Below are 17,993 nucleotides of genomic sequence, written 5' to 3' on the forward strand. Positions count from 1 at the left end.
AAAAGGAGCACGTGAGGGGAATAAAATCATCACTGGAGATGAGAGACCCGTCCTACTTCTTTACTCTGATCTTGTTATTATTATTATACGTAGAAATAAAAGGGATATTAACCCCAAAAATTCAAATCGTTTTTTTTTTTTTTTTTTTTTTTTAACTCAACTGGAGCGAGCACCAGGCATCTGTTATACGTGGAGGGGTCTTTATTTGATGTATTACACTCTTAAAATATACATTTTATTTTTCCAAAACCGAATAATGATGCTTGTTTAAAATAAAAAGTGATGATTATGGAGACAATGCAGCAAATTTCAGCAAGCACGCAAAAGAGAGGTCTAGTGATAAAGTTCACACTTAATCTGAAGGCAGATGGCTCCTGGGAACATAAAAAAAAAAGACGCACACAACACAGCTGGTTTGATGTTGTAATTTTTTTGGGGAAATATCAGAGAGGTGATCAACTTACCTGACGACTCGGTGAGAACGGTGACATTGGCGGTGGTAGTTTTCCAAGCTCAGCCACGCGGCCGTCCGCGTTCAGGACACACACCACCGGTATTTATCTTAGACAGCTGTCCAGTTCCTTCTTTTTTAACTTTCGTTGCCCCCCCACCCCCCGAGTTAAATAATCCCGGAGAGAGGCTGCGGTGCGTCCCCGTGAGCACGAGGTGCACGCGAGCAAAAGGCTGACAGGCTATTTGGCCACGTCTCCTGTCACAACACTTTCTGATTGGCTATTCTTGTCGCGCCGTGCCCAGTTGTAAAATATTAATTTACATTAAATTGGAGGCATTAGATGGGTGATTTTACAAAAGATCCTTCGAATGTCATGTTTGTGTTTTTAACCAGTAGCAAAAAGTGTTTAGTTTATTTTTTTCCCCGAAAAGTGCAAACCGCACCTTGTACCGTGTAACGAGCGAAGCGGCCTGTATCCACATGGATGCGGGGTAGCCGACGGTCTGGGGCGGCTGACGTGTAAGAGCAAAGTGATGACTAGGGTTGGGACGCCGGTGTCGCGTCTTGTTAACCTGCGTGAGAAGTGACAATTGCTCAGCGGGAGCCCCTCAAATGCTGCAGGCCACGACTTGGAATGTTCCCTTTTTAGTCGGGCGCCTCCAGCGTGGCCTCCAAAGACCCCGTGGGACAAAGAACCAACACAAGCTTCTCCACCGACACACATCAGTTCACACGAGCACTTTAGTGAGAGTTGTACACGTTTGCTACTAATGGTCACGCCCGCGCTGCACTTCCTGGTGCGGGCTGTCAATCAAGCTGTCCGGAAGGCGGTACGGCGGCACCTTTGCGTCGCGTCCCCTCAAGTGCCGTCCGGGCCTCCGGGAACACAAACGCAGTCAGCCGGATCTCCTCCCAGACGCTCAGACGTGTTTTTACCACGTTGCGACCTGGCAAACTGGCAGGTCGCACAATTTTGTCTGTTGCCAGCCGCGGTGGTTAGAGTGCGTACTCCAAGCAAACCGCCATTCCTGCTGCTGGAAACATTAAGCGTATCACTTCCGCAGCAGTTTTTATTTTTTTCTTTCTTTTTTTCCTGGAAATATGTATGTCACTTTCAAATAGGACTCATGAGGTTGTTTTGTGGGGACGTCGACCGCACAACATGAAAATAAAGCAAAGTTACCAAGCAACTTGCTTATAAGGAAAAGGATGTAAATTGACAATTTTCTCCTTGGAGAAACATTTACGCAATTTTGTGGTTTTCTTCACTTTTAACTTCATTCTCACGGACAGCCAAATAACAGATGACCAAGACCACAGAGTCTGAAATTTTGTATTTCAAGAGGGTGACACGTAGACCGCATGTTCACAAAGTGCACGATCACCTGATACCCTGCAGATTGCCCGTGGCACGAAAAGGGAAATGAATTTTCCTCTGTTAATGTTGCGTTTACTAAAGCACATTTTAAGGATCACTTTGTCTCCAGTGGTTATGATGTAGTGCGTTCAGAATAGACTGGTGTTGCATCAAGGCAATTCTCCACATGGGCAAACTTAGGGTCTCGCTTACATGCCAAATGTTTCGCCATCGTCTCAGTGTAGAATTCAAAGTGGCTGAATAGCTGTCGCTTTGATATGTTGGGAAAACTGCTGTTTGTTCACCAAATATATGTTGGGAGAACGGGGTGACGGAGGATACTGCTTTACCTAAGAACCGACAAGTCCCGGCATGCTAATGTTGTCCATTTGTGTATCTTTCTGTGAAATTTCATTGAGAAATAAATCAATATTAACTGCGGTGTAACCTCAAAAGTTGAATATCCCTGATGTCGATTGCAACTCGTGGGCACTTTAACAGAAGGAGAGTTACATCGCATCCCTCATCAGCTACTTTCAATTTTGGAACCGTGACGGCACGGCTCCAAAGTGCAAATGCTTACGAACTAGCAACCGCCACCGGGTGACATTTTGACCTCAGGGGAAATGCATTCTATTTGAATCTCTGTACTTTGGTTTCCCTTCCAAATAAGTGTGAGCCTCGGTGTCAAAAAATAAATTCCTCACCTACCAAAACAACATTGAAGGAAGCGTGCTCGCCCTCCTTGGTACTCACCAGCCTACTGAGGGAGGGGTTGGGGTAGAAAGCTGACAATGGAGGGGTTAGGAAAGAGGAAAAGAAGGAAGGAGCAAGGAGGCAATAAAGTCGCCAGTGACAGGAAGTGGAGAAGAATGCAGGAAGAAGAAACAGGAAAGGACATCAAGACAAAGAAAGCAAAGTCATTACATTGTGTTAAGGAAATGAGGAGAGGGGGAAAGGGGGAAGTGCAAAACTGAAGGACAGGAATGACTGGTAGAATTTGAACAGGAAGGAACTATCGGGGAAATATCTGTGGCGAGATCAGGAAAATAAAAATGGAGGAACAAGCGCGAACACCCGAGGGAAACGGGCAGAACCGAGGAAGGAAGTGTAACCCAAAGTGTGTGCGAGAGAGAGAGAGAGAGAGGTCAGTGTCTGTCTTCAGCAGGATTAAGCTTCAGACTTATTACAGCTTCATTACATCAGTCCACGTTATCCATTACACGCACGCACACGGAATATATAAGACGGTATAGACTCCGTGCTTGCACAAACACATCCCCTCGTTCTCAGAGGCATCAGACCTCGCACTGAGGTATCATGTTAATCACTTTAAATGCGTGCGTGCGTGCGTGCGCGCTCCAATGCTTGTGTATGTGCTTCACAGCTGTTCAATGCATTAGCCACTCACTCGTGGACACTGCTAATCTAATTTCGCTAACAGCTCTCAAAAAGCAGCCTGTGAGCTTAACTAGCGCTGGAATGTAGCCTGTCAAAAGTCACTCGTCAGGCTGTGACTGGCGCATATTAGCTATATTTGGAAGAGCCCGTACGCAGGTGGCTCGCGTTTCACACTAAACAGCTCGTCGAATGCCGTGCCCGGTCAACGGGAGAGCGGCGTCGCTGAGCTGTGCGGCCGCCCGCCTCGAATGTTTCCGCTTGTCCTGCGGAAATGCTCGATCGGCCTTGTTTTGTTAAAACAACAACAACAACAGCACAAAACTGTTTTATATATATATATATATATATATATATATATATATATATATATATATATATATATATATATATTGCCATAACATCAAGATACATTGGACCTAAATGAATGCTCAAGACCGCAGCCTACATGAATTCATCACACCAAATAATTTGCCACAAACTGTGTGCCTGCTTGACAATCACTAAATTAGTTTACAGTGTTTTGCTCTGGCAATCCGTATGCCCATCAAAGTTCACTCGCCATCTATTTTGGGCCCTCACCCAAAACTAAGAAAAACTTAAGATGGCCAACAACACCAAACAACAGCGTGAGAACACACAATAGGCTTTTTGTCAGCATTGAGAACTTAACGATGATGACATCTGCAATAATTCATGTTTGAATTGGTCTTTTAGAAATAACTGGAAGGAATAATAAATCATCATCAAGGGTACCAGAGAGCAGAGAGAAAATATTGAAGACTTGACCATTTATTGAAGATTCAGGAGGCTTTGATGAGTGGCGTGACATGATTGATTTTAGCTTGAATTCCAGCCTGCTTTTCTTTTCCTGGGCTCTCCAAATGTGAGGTAAACTTACAACAAGTAAGAAAAAAAGGCACTGATGTCACGTGGACGCAACGGCTTACAATCGGGAAACTCGTAGCAAATTACATCCGATTCAACGGGTGAGTCCAAATAGTAACTTTTGAGGATTTGAATATTTACTCTGCCGGTGGAGCGAAATAATGGAAACAACACAAAGAGCTCGTCTATTGGATCACCTTACATTGTCCTGGTGTGTTGGCAGAAGAAGTTGGCATCAAAGATTGGTTGGAAAAACAAAACCAGAACCGAATTGTTAAATGTAAAGTCTGTGTGCGTGTGTGTCGCCGTGTGTGTCGTCTGGCCGGAGCCCAGGAGACGGTTTGCCTTCGCGGACCGTCTTTCCAACCTGCCGCTCGCAGGAATGCAACACGCAGGCAAACGCACTTAGACGCACACACGCGGTAGTTCTGCTCAGCTCATCGTGCTAAAATGTCATGCAAACATACAAAAAGCCTCAACAAGCAAGCACGTCCAGCTCACGCCTCAACTTTTTTTTTTTTTTTTTTTGGGTCGCCTCTTCGCCCCTCGCTCGTTGTCTCCCTCCCGTAATCTCCACATGTTGTATTTGTTTTGACACAGCCCAATGAACACAAATTGTTCTGAGGCGTGGGCCTGTGCCAGGAAGCTCCACCTCGGAGTGCCACAGGGCTGCGGCACGGGCCTGCGGACAGATGGTGCGGGACAGCTGCTCCGGGGTGACAAGTGCGCGCGACCCGAGCCTCTTGCGGCGCTGAAAGAAAGAAAGACAACATTGACGGAGAGAAACTATTTGAAGAGGAATATTTCAGCTCGTCTGCGATTGCCAGGAGCTGGCAAACAGAGGTGGCTCGGGGCTCTGTGCAGACATCTTGAATACGTTTGGAGCGAGAGAAAGACAAAGAGGTGGAGTCGTGATAAAAGGCAGCACAAACTCGATGCTTTCCTTTCAGCCATTTCTTTCCAATGGCCACAAACGCTCCACGTTTTTGGCCGCCTCCGTGGCCCCGCCCCCTCGTCCGCCCGTGTCCGCTCCAACGGCCGGTGTCGACCCGACGCCCGTAAACTCTCGTAGGCTAATCAGCTCGTTCGGCTAAACTCTCCCGAGCGGACGACTGACGAGTGGCTAATTTTCAAGCGAGCGTCCTCCGGGGAAGAAAGCGTGACGCGGCGTCCCGACGTGAGCTCCTTCTGCTCCGGTGCTGAAACCTCAACGACCGCCTCTCGTTAGGTCTGCAAATGTGTCTCCACCTAGCAACTGGACATTTGCATGCAGAGATGCAGCCTGCGAAAGGGACACGACACCTCAAAGGTGGACGATGTTTTTATCGGCGTCATCATCTTTGCAAGCAGACTGATGGGAACACATGCTTGGAATAAACGGGCCAAAAACCCACTCCTCACTTTCATTCCTGCAAATACACTCCGCATTTCAAAGAAATACATTCCAAATGTTCCCTACCGGTGACAAGCAGCCCACGGCGTACTTCGCCTCTCGCCCGAAGCCAGCGAGGCCCCGACCCGAATGAGGACCAAACGGATGGTTGGACGCATTTCACATGTTGAAAAACAACATCGAGCATCAAGCAAGTACTCTCAGTAGATAAAAATCAAATCCTGTTCAGAGACTTCCTTGAGCGGTGAGTCTCCAACTGGTGGGTCGGGACCCAAAAGTGGATCACGGACCCATTTTGGGAGGGGCGCCGAAAGCTCGGGAAAGAAATTCCATAAATTCCTATTTAGATTTGTGGGGATACAGTACAAAGGCGTACTAAGTTCCACACAGTTGGAACATCGTAGGAAAGTGACAAGAAATTAGACTTTCTTGCCCATAGCCACTCGTTTACTCTGTAAACAAATACAGTGCAGCTCAGCCTCTGGCTGGCGGACGTCATGGCAAGGATTATGCCTTGGGCACGACAACGAAATCATTTCAAATGGCATTTAAAAATAGAATATACTTGTTTTTAGAGGCTTTTTGAAACAAAAACAAAAAATCTTCAAAGTTCTTAACTTCTACCAAAGTGGGTTGCGACTTTGCAACAATAGGAAAATGCGAGTCCCAGTGGAGAACCGCTGTCTTCGAGGCTCAGATCGATCACTAATGTAAAACCCATTAGCCAGTGTTGCTCAAGTACCGTATTCCAGATTCCAAGCCAATGTACCAAATAGTTGCCATAAATCTTTCTCCGATAAAAGTTCACAAAAGTACACTTCAAGGGGTCCACGTCGTGTCTGTGACGTTGAATGTTTGCTTGCCTTTAAAAGGCGGGCCTGGCCAGTTGAGTGATGCGGAAGTGAGCGAACAAGGATGTGCAGTTGGCCGGCTCTTAACGGGTTTTAGCGTAGAGTGACGGCGTCAGGTGAGGCCATCGGCAGGTTAGCTAAGAATGTGTTCGTGTTGTTCCCGTTTGTTCAATAAAGCAATTGAAAGAGCACCAGTGGCTGTTGCCATCCTCCCTCTAGCCTAACCACCTGTTATGGATTACAGTTCCTTCTCACTAGCGGTGGTAGGCTATATTCAATTAGCTAACGATATTTACTTCACTGTAGACGCGCAGTTGTGTAACTTCACACAAGTGTACTTTAGCTTCTTTTGTTAAATGATCCCAAACTTTGGACATTGTCTGCCTTTTTACACGCTTTACTCCTGCTCGCACTTATTGCGACGTGGGTCTGCAGTAACAGTCCGTGTGGGAAAATATCCATCCGTCTTCTGTACCGCTTCTCCTCACTCGGGTCGCAGGCGTGCTGCAGTCTGGGAAAATAATCACGGCAATATAGCAAATGATCTGTGATTTAAGTCTGATTTAAAAGATATATATATGCGCCGCACTGAACCTGCAAAAAAAGTGAACTGCAATATAGTGTGGGATGACTGTAAAGTGCAATAAGGAAATTCTACCTGTGAAATAAAAACATGTCAAAGATTAATAACTGATGGTGCAAAGTGAAAATCCACTTCAGTAAAATGACAAAAAAAAAAAAAGTGCAGCTACATACTTGGAAAAGTACAAGTAGACATTTTGAGACTTAACTTTTGGGGAATATACTACTTTACATGTACTTTTTGGCCCTGAAAAGGTACATTTACCATGAAGTGCCACAATTGTCCTTTTGGGGCTACATTAGTGCAGAGTGCACCTTTATGCGTGGATGTACAGTAAACACCTTCCTATGCTTATTGTGTCATTTCGCTGCATGTTTGAAAATGAGTTGACATTTTTCTCAGGGCAAATGTTGAACTATTGTAAGTAAGCGCTTCTGTGGTTGGAAAATGTGAACTCCAAGTGCTGCAAATAGACAGTTTGAATCATGACGCCTCATGACGCGCGCGCGGGTGTGTGCGTGTGTGTGTGTGTTTTTACCCTTGTGTGATTATTTACCAGTTTTTAAGGTTTATTTATAAGTATGTACAAAACATGACAGGTTTCTCACACACACATGCACACGCAGAGGTGGGTGGAATAAGAGTAAGTCAGAACAATATGACTCAGTAAAAGGTAGTCCTCCAAATAATGACTTGAGTACAAAACTACTCAAGTACTCAGTAAGTAGAGTAACTTCTGATTATTATTATTTTTAAAATAAATAAAATCTGAATGTGCAAATTCAGATCTTTCTGAAATATCTCACTTAATCTAAAACATTCATTCGTTCATTCATCTTCCGTTCTGCTTCTCCTCACGCGGGTCGCGGGCTGGATACACCCTGAACCGGTCTCCAGCCAATCGCAGGGCACACAGAAACAAACAACCATTGGCGCACACATTCACACCTACGGGCAATTTAGAGTTGTCAATGAACCTAGCACGCGTGTTTTTGGGATGTGGGAGGAAAGCGGAGTGCCCGGAGAAAAGCCACGCAGGCACGGGGACAACATGCAAACGCATGTTGTACTGTATTGCTTCCACTTTTGAAACAGCACAATACTGTAGGCTCACCAGGCAGATTGCAAAAACAGGAACAAGGCTGCACTGGATATAAAAAGTATACACACCCCTCTTCAAATGACAGGTTTTTATGTTGCAAAAGAATTTTGACCAAGATAAATCGTTTTAAAACTTTTTCCACCATTAATGTCACATAGAATTTGTACTACTCAGCTGATTTATTTTTGTATCTTTTTGAGAGGGGAGGTAAAAATAAACAACTGAAATAAACTTAAATGTGATTGACTCGGACTTGACTTTTAACTTTCTGCCTTCTTGGCCAGGTCACCATTGCAAAAGAGATGTTCTGTTTTAACTGGTCTTTAACTGAAGCTTAAATAAAATAAATCTGCAACCAAGGATGCACTCCATCTTATAACTGGCATGTGGCTGTGTTCAGAAGTAGCGGATCACATTCAAACTCATGTTCAATGGGAGTCCACACACACCTGCCACAATTTCAATTTTGAAGTAAAAAAAAAAACACGTGCACAAGGTCTTACAGAAACATAATTTGCATTATCCACTAAAATGACTGAATGAACAAGCTGTTTGCTGACCAGACATATTAAGTGTGTGTGTCTGTGTGCGTGTGTGTGAGAGAGAGAGAGAGAGAACATGTTTTACAGTTACTTGGGACCATAAAATAGTGCTAATGCTGCCATATGACAGCCAAAACATGTGCAACTTAGTGCAAGGTGTTTTCTCAAGTTAGAAGTGGGCTGAAATTTCAAAGTTTGGGCAGTGATAAAGCTACGCTGCACGTTAAAGCTGTTGTTTTTTTTAGTCTTTAACATAAACACGAGTCGCGCGCGGCTGTCACGACTCACTTTGATTGGCCCGCAAAGCCCAATCGAAGACTTTGTGTGCGGACATGTGACTTTCCTGTGTTGTCTAAAACAAAAGTCTCAAAATCGATCACTCAAGCAATTATTGTTGCATGAAAGTAGCGAGCGGCATGTAGATTATTGGAACAGAGTCAAAGTACAGTTTCTTCTTAACATAAATACTCGAGTAAAAGTCAAAAGTATGCCTTGTTAAAACTACTCCGACCAGTCCAATTGATCCAAAATGTTACTTGAGTGAATGTAACGGAGTCAATGTCTCGCGTTCCTCCGCACCTTTGGCTCCACGCACACACACTGCGGTTATGCCACTACGATGCTACTTTGCCCTTCATTCCTGACAAATTCCCCTGAACCACAAAGGCTCTCTTCCAGAGCTCAGCTGTCAATCACACTGAGAACGCTCAAGGGAAATTCTTCTTATTTGGTATTGGTTAAATGATTGAAATCCCTCTTTAAGCGTCAAGGCTTGTTTGCAGATCACGCCCGAAAGAGCATAAAGACTCTGAATGTGATTCAGCGGTCCAAGATGAACATGAGGACACCATCGACTGGATTCACTCTCACCGTCGTCAAATTTGAGCTGCTGCAACTGTCATCTTCATTCTTTTGGTCTGGCGCTTGAGCAGGAAGCAGGATGATGTCGGAAGAGAATGAGGGGATGACTGATGGATGACACGAGTGAGTGAGGGGCAGGATGCTTGCTGCCTTTGGGATTGATAGATGAAACTCATCGCACAGGAAGAAAATGGATATTTTTAGGTAGTGCAACAATACGTTGAAGGCAGTTAGACACTGGCATTGTCTCAGTATTTTTCTGCCGTGTAAGATGGGAATGATGGGAGCTCCATTTTTTTGGGTCATGGAGTTTGTGACAGATCAGGTCAAAGATGCGGCTGAAAAACACACGTACACACTTCGACTAACACACGAATGGTCAGCCGTGTGTCTGTGCGGTGTCACAAACAATTTCTCTCTTTGAGTTAGTATAGAGCATCTCAAAGGCAAACAGGAAAAGGATATGATGTCATGTGGCCACCAAGTGGTCTGGCAGGCCGTGCAGCCGTGGCTCTTTTAGCTGCGGTGCGTCGCTCCGTGTCTACATCCTTTGTGTGTTTTGGACACTCAACCAGGCGGAGGCCGCAGTACATTGGCTTTTAGTGCTGAGCTGGTTCTTTAAATTCACACACACACACACACACACACACACACACCCTATCATAGTCAGTGTGTAGGTTTGAGATTGAGCGCCGTTGACTCATAAAGGCGGACGGCAGCAGTGGAATGCCATCATTAACCTCGTCGGGCTCATTACACGTCGTCGGGAAGAGGCCGCGAGCCGGCGGTGCATGCCGGGGAGGTTTGAGGATGAGACAAAGTAGGGCCCAAAGTGAAGGGTGCATCCAAGGACAGCGAGGGACTGACACGTGAGGACTTGTCAATTTACTGGACCTTTCATTAGGTACACCTGTACGATCCAAAGTGATTCAAAAAAAGATCTTTATCAAGAATTTGCCCACTGACTGCATTAACATCGGGATGCGTGATGTTTACAAAAAGAAAGCACTCCAGAATTCTTAATGATCACTTGTTGAAGTGATTATTATGTCCATCCTTAGCGCTGTGTGTAAAAACCTCGGGGTATTTATTCTATCTCCTTTTTCTATTCTGGGAGCCAAAAACTCCAAGTTATCTGCTCTGCAAGTGTGGTTGTTTCATTTTTATTGACGAATTCCACACACACACACACACACACACACAAAAGTGTTTTCACAGGGCATAGTTCCCATGCTTCCCACACAATAAAAATGTCATAGAAATCTTTATGGTGTCATAAAGCCGAACTTATTTAAGACCGTCAGCTCCACCGCTCGCACTTCCTTTATTGTAAGAGAAACTTCATGGAGACTCTCCCTCCATCCATCCATCCATCCATCCATCCATTCTCTGTAGCGTTGACCTTGTTGAGGGTCGCCAAGATGCTGGAGCGCTCCCCATCTGGAAAACTGATGACGGGACATTTTCCGGGTGGTGCTGATTCTGCAGGTGCCTGCAGAAGCCGACGTGTGCGTACAGTAAATGTCGTCATTAGAAGTTCGTAGCATGGCCGTGTCCGGGGGAATATGTAATTACTGCGCATCCGTCCATTAGTCGTGTGTGCGCAAACGACAGATGTATTCCTCACTTGTCTGTAATTATATGTGCAAACATTTGGTGTGATGTCATGCTCTCAGACCGCTGACTAACGTGTCTCTGCGCTGAAAAGAAAGTGTCCACGTGCTGCAGCGCACGCTATACAAGATCTATTTTTCACAGCCCTACTTTTATTTCGTAAATGAGAAAACACACAGTTGTGCTCATATGTTTGTTTCAACTTATGAGCACAACTGTACATATATGCAGTCATACGTACCCGTCATGTTGGAATGAAAGTGTAGGCTACACTTTTTTTATAACCACCAGGTGGCGCTGGCATTTTGGAATGAAAGTGTACAGCTATTTCATAACTACTAGATGGCAGCATACATTTATAAAATGTGATCCCCCCACCCACCACCACCCCATTTACCCCAATACCTATGTATAATGCGCACTATTCACTTAACGATTTTTTTGGGGGGGAGGAAATGCGCATTATAGACACGAAATTAGAGGTCATAGAAATTCAGGATTTCCACCTTTGGCAATTATTGTACTACTTTATATTACCATTAATATCTTTTGTCAGTATTTCATATTTATGCATAATTTGAATGACTTTTCATCCATCCATCCATTTTCTACGTCGCTTCTCCTCATTTGGAAGCACGGTGAGCCGGTGGCGCCGATCCCAGCCGACTTTGGGCGGGAGGTGCGGCAGAACCTGTGACCCGTGGCGTCGTCACTGTACCTAACGGCCATGTTTCGGCGGTTTGGGGTGCCAGAGTACTTGGAAGAAAACCCAGAAGAGAACAAAGAGGACACACACACACACACACAAACTTACAGTGTGAGAACATGCAAACTCCTCACAGGAAAGCCAGGGCCGAGATTCAAACCCTGAACCTCAGAACTGTGCGGCAGACATGCTAACAAGTCCCATAACGCACCGCCCTGAATTTGTATTGTTTTGATATTGGGTGTTTTTCATGAGATTTGTTCACATTATCGAGCATCCAAGTCAGTCTGAAGTGAATAGGCTTTCAAGACCTGAGATAGGTTGAAGGTTTGAATCCCGTCAGGACCAAATGTATGGAAATTAGGAGTAGTTGTTGGAGGGATGCTCGTCTCCTTCCTGATCACTGCCTGGATGTTTGTGATGTAGTTTAACATGTACTTCGAAAACAATTACAAGTTGACATGCCATCGTTTTCTGTCAGGTTTGCAAGATAAACTGAGTTGTAAATGCCCAGGATGCCCTTTTTCAAGCTGTTCAAGTCGCTCTTTTACACCTGGCAGTTGATATTGCTGGATTTCTCATCAAAATTTGATATGTAAATAAGCTTTGCTCTGATTGGATCGCTGTTACACTTAGTTTTAATATGGAGAAGAGCTTTCCTCTGATTGGTCCTTTGCGATATCATGCCGTCTTGTGGCGGCCAAGCGTTCATAGCAATGTTGCGTTTGCTTCGTTCTATGTGGTGTCTTACGATCATTGTAAAGCAGCGTTTGCTGGATTGTTGGCAACGCGACCTGCAAGGGGTCGTGGGTGAACATCAGAAGAGGAGAGGATATTTGGAGGTTCTGCCTGCTCGCCGCCTCGTCCTCCGCTCCATTCACTCCAACATAACCGCTGCACGACGTTCATCGCACATTTTGGTGACAGTGATATTTCCTCCGCAGTTTCATTATAAAGATAGCTCATCATTTTTGTAAAACACGACAAGTGTATACTTAATAGGCTGTATTTGCGTGGCTTGCCCTTGCTTAATGCCGTGTTGGCGTTCATCTGAGTTGAGTGGGTGGGTACCAACCGCCAGGCGGGCGGGTACATGAATAATTGGTAACGATCTCGGTCACACACATACGGAAATCCGATCGGGTCGTTTTGCAAGCCTTACGCCGTTTATTGCCTTTGCATTCAATCGACAAGCTGCATTGATGTCCAACTTAAACCACGTCACGCACTCATTTTGACCTAGGTTATGTACGTTAACTGTACGTTAAAACAAGATTGGGGTGGCATGGGACCTTTGTCTACTTCAGCATTTTCATTTTATTTTTTTTGCTTTTACTCTGTGGTATCTTGTTAGTTAAGAACAATAAAGGCAACATATTTGATCGTAACAAACTGCAAATGGTTATAATCAAATATTAATTCAAGTCAGGTATCGTTTCAAATGGGTGTAAAGTTAAGATCCATTTAAATATAAGTTGAAAAAAGAATAATAGATGTTATTTTATATCTTAAATGTGAGGATATTTCTATTATTATTATTTCAGGGTTTATTTGTCACACCGATGAAGTCACCACAAATGTGTCTGTTGCCAGATGACGCTTAAAGACGTACAAGAGCATGGCGCAATGCAGCGAGAAAACACACACACACATTTTTCACACGATTAGCGCGGGTCACCAGGCGCAGGGGGCACTAGGACCCCCACAAGGTGTCCAGCCTGGGTGCAGTAGCCATGGCAACCGTCACACCTGGCATTTAAAGTATGAATGCGATGCATGACGGCAAATGAGAGATGCAGACAACGACGTGGGCGCATCCGTCGTTCGACAAACAAGTCGATATTTTCGTTTAGAAGGGAACGGTGTGTGTGCATGCATTTGTGCATAACAACTGCTTGACGGTAGAAAGACGTTTTTTCGCATCTGTTTTTTTGGGTTGGGTTGTTTTTAAGAGTGATCCCCTATGATGGTGCACGCGCTTATAGCACAACTTTCCACAATATCGTGCTATCAGTTTGTCTCCTCCCTTTTCTTTGGGAGTCCTTCTCCTCCTAATTGCTGACACTAGTGTGATCTTTGGGGGTCCGCTTCATGCAGATTCTCTCCGAATTAGCTGAAGGACACACACGCACGCGCGTACGCAATCGCACAAATGCCGGTTGGTCTTGCAGGCCATCCCGACGTGTACAAGTGCCCAAAGCTCTCCATCCCAATGTCACCGTCCTCTTTTCTCCTCCTTTTACTCTTTACAGCTCTGCTCTTTGCCCATTCACACATTCTTACACTTAATAGGATTAAGGTCTGCCAAAGGGATTTGAACAAGATGATTAGTTTCCTGCTCTGCCAACTTCCACCTGCACTCCGCCACACACGGGAATCCTCATGGGAAGAAGCTCGTGACAGTGAGGTCGCAGACAAAAGAGTTTCAGAAACTGCAGAACAGTAAGCACGAGGGCCCGTGCGTGCGAGTTGTGTCCAGTGTGAGAGAGGAAGCGGGGGAGCGGGGGCGATGATGAGGGGTGCATGTGTGAGAACTGAGTGGCGCTCTTTCATCGCCGGGTCTCTTCGAAGACACACAGGGCGTCAAAAGCCCCTCTCACGCTCAAAAGACTCAAAAGACAAGAAAAGCAGCACTAAGCTCCAAGCAGGGGAGACCTGACTCTGACACACACACACACACACAAGCATGCATGCATGCATACACACACCAAAGATGAGAAAAACATACTCAAAGGGGGGGAAAAAAGTCAATATACAGTAACAATCACATTAATCTGCAGGAGGATTGTTTATTATTACAATCAATCAAGATCTAAAGATTACTCAAGCAATAAGTAAGCATCGTTTGACAAAGTAAGGAGAACATGCAGAAGATAGCGGTTTTCAAATATCAGGAGTAAAAGTAAAAGGTCGACAGAAAAATACCTGAAAAGTATAATAACAAAGTATTTGTAATTTGTTACTTCCCACCACTGACGCAGACTATCGAGTAGTTGATCGGGTCCCGATTCAAGTCGAACGTGCCGAGCACAATCCGTTCCCTCGCGCTTTGGACGTGCCCCTCTTCCCAAAGCTGGCTCCATCGTAGGGCTGGGGGGGAAAAAAAGCTAATAACCTAATAATTGCCTAAGTTGACTCCAAAAATCAGTCAACGCAGTATTTCTGCCTCGAAGCTCCGCCGGGAAAAAAAAGAAAAAAGAAAAGAAAAACAAAGTTCTGCCGGAACCAGTTTGACACGGACATTTATTCCAGACGGACGCAGTGTTGGGCCACTGATAAACTTGACCAAAAACGACAGAGGAGCAAATGTAAGTGAATTTGAAAACACTGTGAGATGTGCAATGTACATATAACATGAGTGAGCTGAATGGTAGTTAGCATTTCTTACGTCCTTTTACCTGCTTTTTAGTTGTACAAACAAAATTGGGGGTGGGAGGGGGGGTTGGCGATTACTCGAAGAAATATCGATAGGATAATCGAGTCGAAAAAGATTCGATCTTGACAGCCCTACTCCGTCATAAATCATTAACTATACGACAATGTTTTGAAATAACATTTTTGAACATTCTTAACTGTCCTGCTAGTTTGGAGTGAGTTAACCACTGGATAATGAGAGTCAATCATTTTGGGTGAAATTGAAATGATTCAAACTCGGTGGGATGGGGCTGATGTTGACGACAGAAACACGCTGGCGACGAGAGAGAATTGCTGAAGACGAGTCAACAAATTCACCAAATTAACTTGATGAGCTTTGCGGTGTTGATTCGCTTTCCTTCTGTTGTTTTGGAACAATGTCAGCTTTCCCGCTTTTATCGTGTTTTACTGAGGGTCCAGGACAGAAACGTGCGCTGTTTTTTTTCCTTCTGCGATCATCATCGTCACGTTTTTTTCTTTTTGCCATCCGTTTTGTAATGTTGAAAACTGACCCCTGCAGCGTGGACGTGTGCGGTGGGGAAAGTGTGTGCAAGTCTGTTTTAGCAACATATGGTGTGTCAATGCGTACGTGCGCGCTGGGGGGAGCACTTCCACTTTCCGAGGGGGTTCCTAGCTTGGCAGCGTGATATAGTTCCTGTGTGGCTTTCATACCTCCGGTTTGATCAAACAAAAAAACACACGCACACACACACCCTGGCCTCAGTTGGAGCCTCTTTTAATGAAGGTAACCTCCCAGTTTAGGCACATGGGGGGCAGAGGTTAGGGGTTAAACCTCGGGGAAGTCTTAAAAAACGGGCCAAATTAGGAGAAAGAGGAAGAGTGGGGTGGAAAAAAAGGAGAATGTGGAGGCGAGAGAGGTGAAAGAAAAAGAAGCCACCAAGTGTGAGAGAGGAAAAGTTGTGCTTTTGACATTCCCCCAAAAATGTTTTCAAAGAAGGCAAACTGAGGAGGAAAATCCACCCTTAAAACCCGAAGAAGTCCTTTTCCTAACTGGACTAAAAGTGGCTTTATTCCTGCAGACTCCGACTCAATCAATCACATGCTTTGGCTCCTTTGGCTTGCTGCCTGCCCGTCGGCAGTGTTCGTGTTTGGGTGTGACAACCAGTGTTTTCTTTTTTGTCAGAAATTTCGTAACGTTTGCAAAAATCTTCATAATGAGGTGCTGTGTCTCGAGTGTCTTGGAGTATTTATTTGATTTTGAAATCAATTCAAGTGCTGCACAATCCCCAAACACATTTGTTGTTGCATGGTTGCCCACCACGCAAGCACATGAGGAGCCCGCGGGCCTGTTCCAAACATAACTCACCGGTGATGGGACATTGTGATTTCCTTGGAATGTGGTAGAAGTGATCCTTTGAAAATGTAAACACTTGCAGAGATTTACAGAAATTAAATCTATTTCACTGACAATTATTGTGAGAAATCACGAACATTAGCAGTGTCTAAACAGAGATGAGCATCATTATTCATGAATAATAACATATCAAATGAAGGTTATTGAGGAATTTTGTCATTTCAGGAGAACTGGTAGCCCATTTATGAATACGCAAGAAGGTTGTTGACGCCGGATGTCACTGCAGCAGTTTTGTGTCTAATTCTTCCGTCACGGAATGTTGGTTTCTTTCCTTAAAGCGTGTCAAATCTGCCGGAGTTATCTGAGAAAGTTTGCTCACGTTACTGTCGTGCTTGTCTCATCTGTCAATCAACATCCCGAAGTCTAACGGCGGCTTTACTTTTCAGTTGACGCGTTTGACTTTAAGCGGACCCACATTAGCTCTTAGGCGTTCTGAATCCTACGTTATATTCGCGACGTTTGTGCTCATGCTTCAAAAACGCAGCTGGAGCGGCGGGTGCACGAGTGGGATGATGCCCGACTGCCTAATTGTAAAATCGCAGACTCGAGAATGGAAGGAATGTCACTGGGCATTAGCCGTTAGCCGATTAGCACGCCAGAGGTCGTAGGGGTCAAGAGCTGGGGGTCAGCGGTGAAAGGTCAAATAGTCTGTCTGGAACGTGGCGCGGATTATCCCGACGGCTGACGACATAAACGCAGGGCGACGCGCTTCTCGGGCCTTTTTGCCTCCACTTTCGTCCGACTCCACGCAGCTGCGTCCATTCTCGGCTGCACGAGGTCACTGACGTGGATTTATTTGCATCTGCATCCCCGTGCCTACCGTGATATGATCACCACCTCGTTTGTTGTCAGTGTTAGAGCGCACACACACTGGCGCCTACAGTACTGTGTTTGTGTCTTCTTTACTGAATCAAGTTGCAACGGTTTCACTTTGCCTGTTTGTGTGTGCGCATGGATTTATAGACACTGACCACAACACGAGGTACGTCTGCACAATCTATCGCTACGGTTCCCGACCAGCGAGTGCTGTGACAGATTATCAGGGGTGCCACAGGAAATTGTTTCATTTAACTTAAAGTAAATATGCAGGTTTTCAAAATGCTAGCAAGATTTCGTTTTCCGCCTCCCGTCACTACACTCTCTGATTGGCTATTACTGTCCTGGTCTGACAAGTTTTAAAATAATAATTAAAATGAAATTTGAGTCATTCGATGGGGCGAGAGAGGGATGTTTTTTCAAAACATCATTTTAATAATATTCTGCAGTCAGGTGACAGTTTGAACCTTTTTTTTTTTTTTTTAAACTGCAAATTCCAGCTGTAATTGATCTTTCAATTATTTATTGAATGCAACCAATGGATCTTTGTCCTTCTAACGAAAGCAACATATAGCGACAGGCCGAAGCATTAAATTCTCTTCCACTAGACGGCAATTAACCCGTCCCATTTTTGTGTTT

General features: G+C 44.9%; 1 protein-coding gene across 11 annotated transcripts in view; it reads left to right on the forward strand.

The window, feature by feature from the left end:
- The window catches only part of slit2 (slit homolog 2 (Drosophila)), a 93,304-nt gene that overhangs the window by 38,393 nt on the left and 36,918 nt on the right, over positions 1 to 17,993 (forward strand). The gene's annotated exons all lie outside the window — the stretch shown is intronic.

This window comes from Phyllopteryx taeniolatus, chromosome 4, assembly GCF_024500385.1.
Source record: "Phyllopteryx taeniolatus isolate TA_2022b chromosome 4, UOR_Ptae_1.2, whole genome shotgun sequence".
NCBI classification, from domain to species: domain Eukaryota; kingdom Metazoa; phylum Chordata; class Actinopteri; order Syngnathiformes; family Syngnathidae; genus Phyllopteryx; species Phyllopteryx taeniolatus.